The following is a 9,371-nucleotide window of genomic DNA, read 5'->3' on the forward strand; positions in this document are numbered from 1 at the left end:
AAATCAAATATTACATAAACATATGTGACAGTTTCTGTTTACACAGAAAATATTAACTAATTTGAGGAAAAAAAGTAATTCTGAATTGAAAATTCTACATAAACATTTATATACAGTATGTACCCGGATTATCTTTACAAGAGGAAAAACTTTTTTATTATTAACATTATGAGAAAAACGCAAGCATAAAAATTTTTGCTTCTTCTAAAATACCGTTTTAGAGAAAATTAGAAAAAATATGAAAATAAGCTTGAATTTTCCAAAACCAAAAAATTAAAAGACGTTTCTATGGTAATACAAATTCGATTTGGTTCTTTGATACATTAGATGGTTATTATTTTTTTTGCTTGACGTCATATTTTTTTCTGTTAAAGTATCACAGTATCATATTTTCGTAGCATTGAACTAAATAAATTTTGTGATTTTTTAACGTTTTAGAACAGCAACACAAATATGACATTTATTAAAATTCTAAATAATAACATTCTATCGAAGAATGAAATCGAAATTGTATTACCATAGAAAGGTCAGGACTTAAGCTTCATTCAGAACCTCGCAATTAGTGGAATAAAGTGACAAGTTAGTGATTTCAATTACACTTTATACTTTTTAGATTACGATCCTTCACAATGTCTAAAAAACACAATTAAAATTAATAGAATATCCTAGCAACAGCTTGCGTAAGTCAGTTTTATCCATAGAGAAAGCCTAATCGAGACCAAGCAGACAAAAGAACGACAAGACAGGAACATTCATGTTTTACGACAAAATTGCGACAAATCCACATTTCTGCGACATTTTTGTCTTGTTTCAAAATTCGGAGACTTTTCAATGTCCCGTCTCGACTCGGTAAAGAGCAAAGTGTCTATGTTTTGTTCGTATATTTTACAAGTTGTCGGCGCAGTATGTATGGCGTGTGCTGCCAACAGTAGGAGACCAGCGAAATCACACATGGTTAATAAAACTCATTCGCAACAACTAAACTTTTGTACTTTTATCCTGGCGGTGTGGACAATTTGTCTTGTCAGAATTCCTCATTTTTTGTCGCAAGTTTGTCTTGTTTTTGTCTCAAAATCGTGTTTACTTTTTGTCGTCTTGGCTTGGCCCCGGCATAATATTTAGCACATAAAACAATCGTCTTTTGATTTCTAACCACAATTTATCTTGATGGAAGATAATCGAATGCTAAAATGACATTTGTCGCAAATTTTGAAGTATAATTAGTGGAAAAGTCAAAAGTTTGATAACTTTTTCTACTAATTGAAAACGCCTACCACTAATTATGACGTTCTGAATGCATACATTGAAATTAAAGGAACAAACTTCTACGCTAATTGAAACTACTAATTTATTCCACTAAGTGCGAGGTTCTGAATGAAGCTTTAGAAAAAAATCAAGCTTATTTTCATATTTTTTTGTAATTTTCTCTAAAACGGTATGGAAATTTGAAAAAGTATAAAAGAGATTAACCAGTTTAGAACCAGCGAAAATTTTTATGAAGAATGCATTTTTCTCAAAATGTTAATAATAAAAAAATTCTTCCTCTTGTAAAGACAACCCTGGGACAAACTGTATAGTAGAAAAAAAACTATTTTTTTAAGTAATTCAAATCTAAAAGTCCGTGTAAGTATAGTCCAGCAATCGGATTCTGCATTCATATACGAAAAGTTTCAGTTTGCTTCAGTTCAATAGATTTTACACTTTTGCCTATATTGGACAACAGCACGATACAGAGTTTCGAACCGGTCACCCGTCCATCCACTAGTATCGCCTTACCTCGTTTAACTTCGGTGTTCTAATGGGAACCGGTGTTTCGACGCAGCTGGGCCGTTGCCCTTAAAAGCCATTTGAGACCAAGAAATTATAACATTAAATGAATCGCATAAAATTATTTTATTTTGCTTATTACCTGTTCTGAATTACTTAAATATTTGACTACTACAATTACTTAAATCATAACTCAAAAATGTTCAATTTACAAATGAATTGTATTTTTAGCGCCCACTGTATAAAGGTAATGACCATTTTTGACAATATTTAATATAATATAGCCCAAAAACAAACCCATAAATTTTTCAGCTCATTTGGCAGTAAAAAGATTAATAATATTTGAAATACCGTCAGTTAAGAAACATATTAGCATAAATAAATATGTCTCTAAAAGTAAAAACAAACACATTTTGAATTTTTATATATGTATCTAAAATTTAATTACAAGATTTTTTAATTTTTTTTTTGAAAATTTTTCTTAACTAAAAAATACGTATATCATCGATTGGTGAAAACATAAATACATGTTAATAGGTACGTTAATCGGCAATTCCAATAGTTACAAATTTCTAAAAAATATAAAAAATCTATTGCTAAATTACTCAAAAATTGAATAGGTTCTATTTTACTAAAATAACTATTCTATGGTTAAAGCATTTTCAATCTACTTCAACCATGTTATAGATTTTTATATTTTTAGGAGTAAAGCATAAATAAAATACCACTAAATTAGTTTTCACTACTAATTTCGTTAACTACTATTAAAACAAAATATAATATACATTTTTAACATCAATGTTAAGTGGCACATTTTTAAAGGGTTGAGATATCGTCAAAGAGCTGCAATCGTTAATAATTAATATGATTTGGTCGTATAAAGGTTTATCGTCTAATTGGCTGTTGAAGTCTCTTCCCGAGAATTAAAAGCGATAGAATCTAATCTTTCAATAAAAAGATTAAGGAAGAAGCATATCAAAAAAATTACATAGAGCGCGATGGGGACCTAAAATGATCGACTTAAATTCCGATTTATCAGTGCCGTTCTAATTTTATTCAAAACGTAAAAATATAATGTAGGGTAGACTCGATAAAACTCAATAATTTGTCATTTTATTTTAAGTTATCAATAAATGTCGGTAGTTATTAAAATTGTTATAAAAATATATATAATTCTAATAAAAATAGATAAGTTATAATAATTATTTAATAACAAAAACATCCGAAACGCTACTGAAGCAGGTAAGTCATATTGACGTATCTAAATTTTTTTTGATAAGTAGTAAATAACAGCAAAAATGCAAGAAAAATACTATATGTTTGGTTAATTTTAAGTAAATTTCATAAATGATTGGCTTACTACACGTATGTATACGAAGGGCTGGCAAAGGTTAGTCTTGGGTCGAGATTTCCGTATGTAAGAAGAGTACAATGCGTTTATAATGTACTGAACAAAGAGAGGACAGTAAACACGTTGCCAAACGTATGAAATAAACCGAGAAACTGTGCACATCGCTAAGAGACGTGGAAGGGGATATAGCAGATTTGTCGCAGTTGACCGGTCGATCCAATCAATACCTCTGTCAGTACTTAAAGTTCTAGGGAAATGTGTACGTCATGCGTTCAGCTTCACGATTTAATTACGTCTCGTGATACTTAATTTGTTTATTTATTAACGAGTCGTTGTAATTTTCCCTATAGCTTGATTTTTTTTAAGAGCAAGCTAGAAACACTTACATTTTTGGTAAAAATAAGTGCAATTGAATGGGTGTTCAATAATGGTCGCGCTATTAGAACTCAAAAATCGATATCTCGAAATCTATTAGAAATAATAGATTGTAGTTTTTTCAAGAACTTTGTTAATATTTCTGCTGTATTTTCTTTGCAGACAGTATGTGAAAATCTTTATCAATAAAAAAATTACACTGATTGCTGAAAATTGCTATCCTCTAAAAGTAAATGGATGGATTGTTTACAATTTTTGAATGGAAAAAACAACCTTATCGAATTTTTCTTATGTAAACATATTGTAAAATATCCGATCTTGAAAAAAAAAAGTTTCAATATCTAAAGTGGTTCTTGAGGCCTTGTGTTAAAGTTCTTGTGTTAAAAAGTTGAGTTTTTAAATTATCGCGATTACTGACGTTTTCTCGTTATAAAAAAAATGACACCATAACGATATCCTTATAATTCCATTTCAGATGCTCAGAAACATGTCTAATGATTTTATCTAGTTATCTCTTAAAAAAAAGTCTTTTAAAAATAAGCGGTTTGCGATCGTGATTTTACTCTACTTGATAGGGAAAGGCGTATCGGCAACGCCGCAACAGCACACCGTCGCGCGTCGCGTCGGTCGGTCGCATTTCTCTCACTCCGACTTAATAAGATCCCTATACGATTTACTTCCACACATGTAAATGCCGACCCAAAAGTAACAGTTGCCAGCACGGTATTACATAGTCATTTATTTTCCTCGATTTTTAATTGAGATCTGCTTAATAAAAAAGTGTTACTGTTAATATAAGTTTTGACAGAAAAAAAATTCTTCTAGATTTACTACCCGTAGACAACTATCAGTTGTAGAAAAAATAATACAAAATAAGCTCAGTAAAGACAAACAAATCTGTAATTGCAAAACATTTTCCGATGCACGTCATCAATCATAATGAAACTGACACTAAAGCCTATAAACCTGACTAAATGAAATTTTGGCAAAAATGTTTAAATTTGTTGTATAATTTAAGATACCGAGAAGCTCTTTATTTTACTTTATAGGGCAAATGATTGTAACAAATATTTTATTTAGATTAAAGCTGCAAAAATTAGTTTAAACCGAATTTTATTATCACTATGTTGGTCACAGTGCGGCCGTGTTCACCAGCGTTGTCGTTTATTATTTGACAAATATCACAATGTCAGTCATTATTTTGTATAATATCGTGTTGTTGTTGAAATTTGTGTGTAATTTTCGTTTTTTGCCTATTTTCATAGTCTTAGTACAAAATCGTACTTTTAAGCACAAACGGTTCTTTTAAGAACTAAATTCTCGAGTTTCTGTATTGCATTTCTTGAAATTGTGTGTTAAAAATACATATTCCGCAAAGCAAAGAGCTTGTAGCTTCCCTGATAAACTATTTTGAACGAGAATGTGACAATAAAGGTGCTTTATTACCCTTGATTGCAATCAGAGAAGTAAGTTTGATTGGTAAGCACATTACACTACTTTCAAAGTTATTTTTACGTTAGTTTTTAGTAAATTCTGTGATTATTAGTTTGTGCATTAATGGCACCCTCTTACTTGTTATTACCACTTGTGGTGTTGTAAGTTATACATCAATAAATAACCCATAATAACGCTTATAATAATCTTCATAATGGACTAGTTTTTACCAATAAACAAGAAGTAAAATAAGCTATAAAACAAATAAATCAATTAATTACTAAAATATTAATTATTAAATTAAAAATAAAATATTTAAAAAATGATATAATTAATATATTGTTTCTCAATTTTACATGAAGATTCATCACATAAATCTATCACAATCTGGTAGCGCTGTCGCCATCGCTTGGCACTCAAAGTTGATCACGTGCATCGGAAATTGTTCTGCGGTTACCAATGTGTCAAATGAAACGTCAATCAGAACTGTCAACTTTAGGGCCCCACGTCCGCCCACCATGCATGAATACATGGAGAGCATTATACTCCTACCTTAATCTTTTTATTCATATTCAAAGACTCTAATGAATAGTAAAACCAATAATAATTCATTCGCATTTTTCACCTACTGGTTAATTTCCTGTTTTAGCAAAAAAGTAATAGTAAACAATATACGTATTTTGAATGTGTAATAATTCACTAATTAGTTTTTTCTGATCTGTTACAGAAAATTCACATGTCAGGTTTACGTAAATCATTAGCAGTTTCCATTTTTGATATATATGATTTTACATAATTAATGAAAAAATAATTGTGATCATTCTCTTTCTAGATTTCTCGTAGATCTTTTGTATATTAATATCCTAGCAATCGTGTCGTAGTGTAATGGTTATCGCTGTGTCTAGGTGCCTGTTAACGTGTACTAAATATAAAACTTCGATGCACGCAAAATGTCAGTACAGTTTTATAACAGTGAGTTTTAACGTGTAAGTTAGAAATGCCTGTTGTTATCATGCCATGTTATCAGCAATTTATGAACAAATACATTTTTGAGTTTATTCAAGCTGTCACTATCCTTGCAATAAACTGCAGCTCCATTTCTAATTTTCTTCGTTACATCAACACATATTCCTGCTGCGCCAAATCAACAGAATGCATCATAGTTTTAACGGCATCTCCATCGGAACAGTTACTATTTGCTTTGATAAGCAAAACATTTACGTTTAGGTTTTTTTCAGCATTTTGCTGTACAAGGGTTTATTGGATTTATCATCGGGCAGGTTTATCGAGTTCGTTTTTTCTACAATTCCCTTATCAGAACTGCAATTTTTTTCTTAGAGTAATGCGTTTGAGCATTCCATTTCTTCAACCAATTTATTTAAAAGATTCTTCTGGCGTCCTAGACATTCATTTTTTTTTTCAATACAATATTTTCTACTGCTGCACTCCCAGAGCTAAGCTTCGATGACACGCTTTCGAAAAAATTAGTCTTGCAAGTATCACATAACCAATACACATTATTATTTTTGGGAATTAGTCTACAAAGTTTATCTTTAATATTAAGGCAAGTATGGTCAAATCTCATTTGGCACACAGCAATATATTTCGAACTAACTATAAAATTATTGGAGCATCGCCCACAGACGTGTACATCACCCGACATCTCGACAATCACGTATCATCACATGTTAAATAAAATTAAAATTAGATTACTCAACGGACAAAGATTTTTCTTTGCTTTTGTGTGTTTTAGTTCGGTCCAAAACGATATCATTCTGCGAGCTATTGTAAAAAATAAAAATGATAAAACCGGTTGGTTCATCGGCGTTGGAAACAAGAAATCTCATGCAAATTTTGAACTGTTCAAATATTGGCTTCCTTGTTGATTTTATAACAAAGTCGTAATTAGGGTTTTTAAAGGTTTGTTTATGCTGAATACACATGCCAAATTAGAACAATTTTGAACAAGCCGATTTTAACTAATTTAAGAAAAACTGCCTCTATTTTTAAATTAAAACTGAACAGGTAACTGAACAATGCAAAACTAGGTGAATGCCAATACACCTTAATTTGTCAACCTATGATTTTGTAAATTATGTCAAATTATATTTTCTACACAGGGTGGTTCGAAGTGTATTCCGGAAACTTCCGCAGCATGTTCTGCAGATAAAAATAAGTAAAAAAGTTCGTATAAATGTATGTCCTAAAATGCTGAGTTTCGGAAATACAGAGTGTAGAAGTTTAATTTATATTTCGATTTTTTCCAAATAATTTCTGAAGTAACGTCATTATTTAAATGAAAATTGGTGTCTGGGAGTCTTTTTACATGAGAAATTTTATTTTGATGTCAATATGACTCCTACTTGTAGGTGGCGCCAACTACATGTGTTTTAACTGTCACGAGCAACCGTTCTCAAGATATTTAGAATGGAAATAGTCAATACATGTCATTATTGACAAAAAATAAACATGTTCAGTAGATAGTTATTTGACTGAAAAGATAAATTTGAGAACTTTTCATTTTTTTAAATTATTCATAAAATTTTCTTCGAAAAATGACGATAAGACAGTTTCTGTTCAACTTTTGACACATCAATGATGACAGGTATATATTTAGATACAAACTTGGTATGTGTATTCATCATACCTTTAAAAACTATTTATGACTTTGCTGTAAAATCAACAGGAGAGCCAATATTTGGACAATTCAAAATTTGTATGGTATTTCCTATGTTGTCTTTTTGATTAAAAGCTAGGCGTCTAGCCGCTACCGGCAACTGACTATCTAGTCGACAAATAGTTAGAAAACTAGCTAACCTACCATTTCGATAACTAAGTAAATCTAAACAAAGCACTTAAGCACAACTTGCACTAGCTTATGCTTAAGTAGCGTATGCTTTATGCTTTTAGTACATTTTGATTAGTACAAAATCATACCGTGCTAAGTCTTTCCATAATTATCTATACTAATATATAAAATCTTTAAGTGACTGACATACTGATTAATCACGATCCCGCCTCAAACCGCTCAACGTAAGACGCTCAATTTTGGCATACAGGTTGATTCTAGGGTGTAGAGGTTCGATAAGAAGGGATTTTTCGAAATTCCAGTTCCAAGAGGGTAAAACCACCCCTCAAATATTACAACATTTTTTATTTAAAAAACGCTTAAACACGTATATTTTATTTTGCTTTTTTACATATTTTAAGATTTTTTAAAAATGTATACAGGGTGTTTCGAAAAATCTGATCATTGATTAATCACGATCCTCCTTAAAGCGCTTGACGTAAAAAGCTGATTTTTGGAAAACAGATTGACTTTAGGGTGTAGAGGTTCGATAAGAAGGGATTTTTCGAAACTCGAATTCCAAGGGGGTGAAACTATCCCTCAAATATTAAAATATTTTTTATTTAAAAACCGGTGAGTTTTTCGGAAAAACTCATAAACACGTATATTTTATTTTGTTGTTTTACATATTTTAAGATTTTTTATAACTCTATACAGGGTGTTTCATAATATGACCATTGAGTAATCACGATTCTGCTTAAACTGCTTGACGTTTAAAGCTGATTATTTGGCAAATGGATTGACTGTGGGGTGTAGAGGTTCGATAAGGAGGTGTTTCTCGAATCTCAAATTCCAAGAGGGTGAAAACGCCCCTCAAATATTACAATATTTGTTATTTAAAAAACGGTTAGTCTTTCGAGAAAACGCTTGGATAAGCATAATTTATTTGGTTTTTTTACATATTTTGAATTTTTTTAAAAAATCATACAGGGTGTTCCAAAAAGTTGGGTAATGTCTTAACCACGATTTTGCTTAAACTGCTTGACGTAAAAAGCTTATTTTTGGCAATCGGATTTTTCGAAAGTCAAATTCCAACGAGATGAAACTACCCCTCAAATATTACTAAGTTATATAATAATATCGCCATATTGTTTTTTCTCATGCTGATATAAATGTGAGAAAATTTTATCCAGTTTGTATGTTAATGGCAATTCTTGCTTTGGTTTATCATCACCATTACAAATGACTAATTCGACGCGAACGAAGTCGCTGGTATACGCTAGTTACAGAAATAAAGATATCTAATATTGATACTAACAATTTATAACAAAATTGTTGAATAGGTGCTTCAACAGAAATTAAATAAGATAAACTGACTTGATTTTACACGAGATCTCACAACTTTTTGTAGAGAAAGATTTACGTTCATTTACAGTACATTTTTTGTCCTATATAAAGAAACATTGACATTAGTATTTTCAATTGTTTCTTTCTAAACTTCAATCTAAACTTTTAAAATTATTTTTTTTTTCGTTATTCCAATATTTATTACTACTTTTAAATTCTTTTCTTCCGTACAACCATACAACAGAGTTTGGTTCAGACCTTTTTTTTTCATTTTACAATTTAAAATGCAAATAACCCTTAAAATTTTGT

Source organism: Sitophilus oryzae, unplaced genomic scaffold (genome assembly GCF_002938485.1).
Source record: "Sitophilus oryzae breed Bouriz unplaced genomic scaffold, Soryzae_2.0 scaffold_1188_pilon_pilon, whole genome shotgun sequence".
NCBI classification, from domain to species: domain Eukaryota; kingdom Metazoa; phylum Arthropoda; class Insecta; order Coleoptera; family Curculionidae; genus Sitophilus; species Sitophilus oryzae.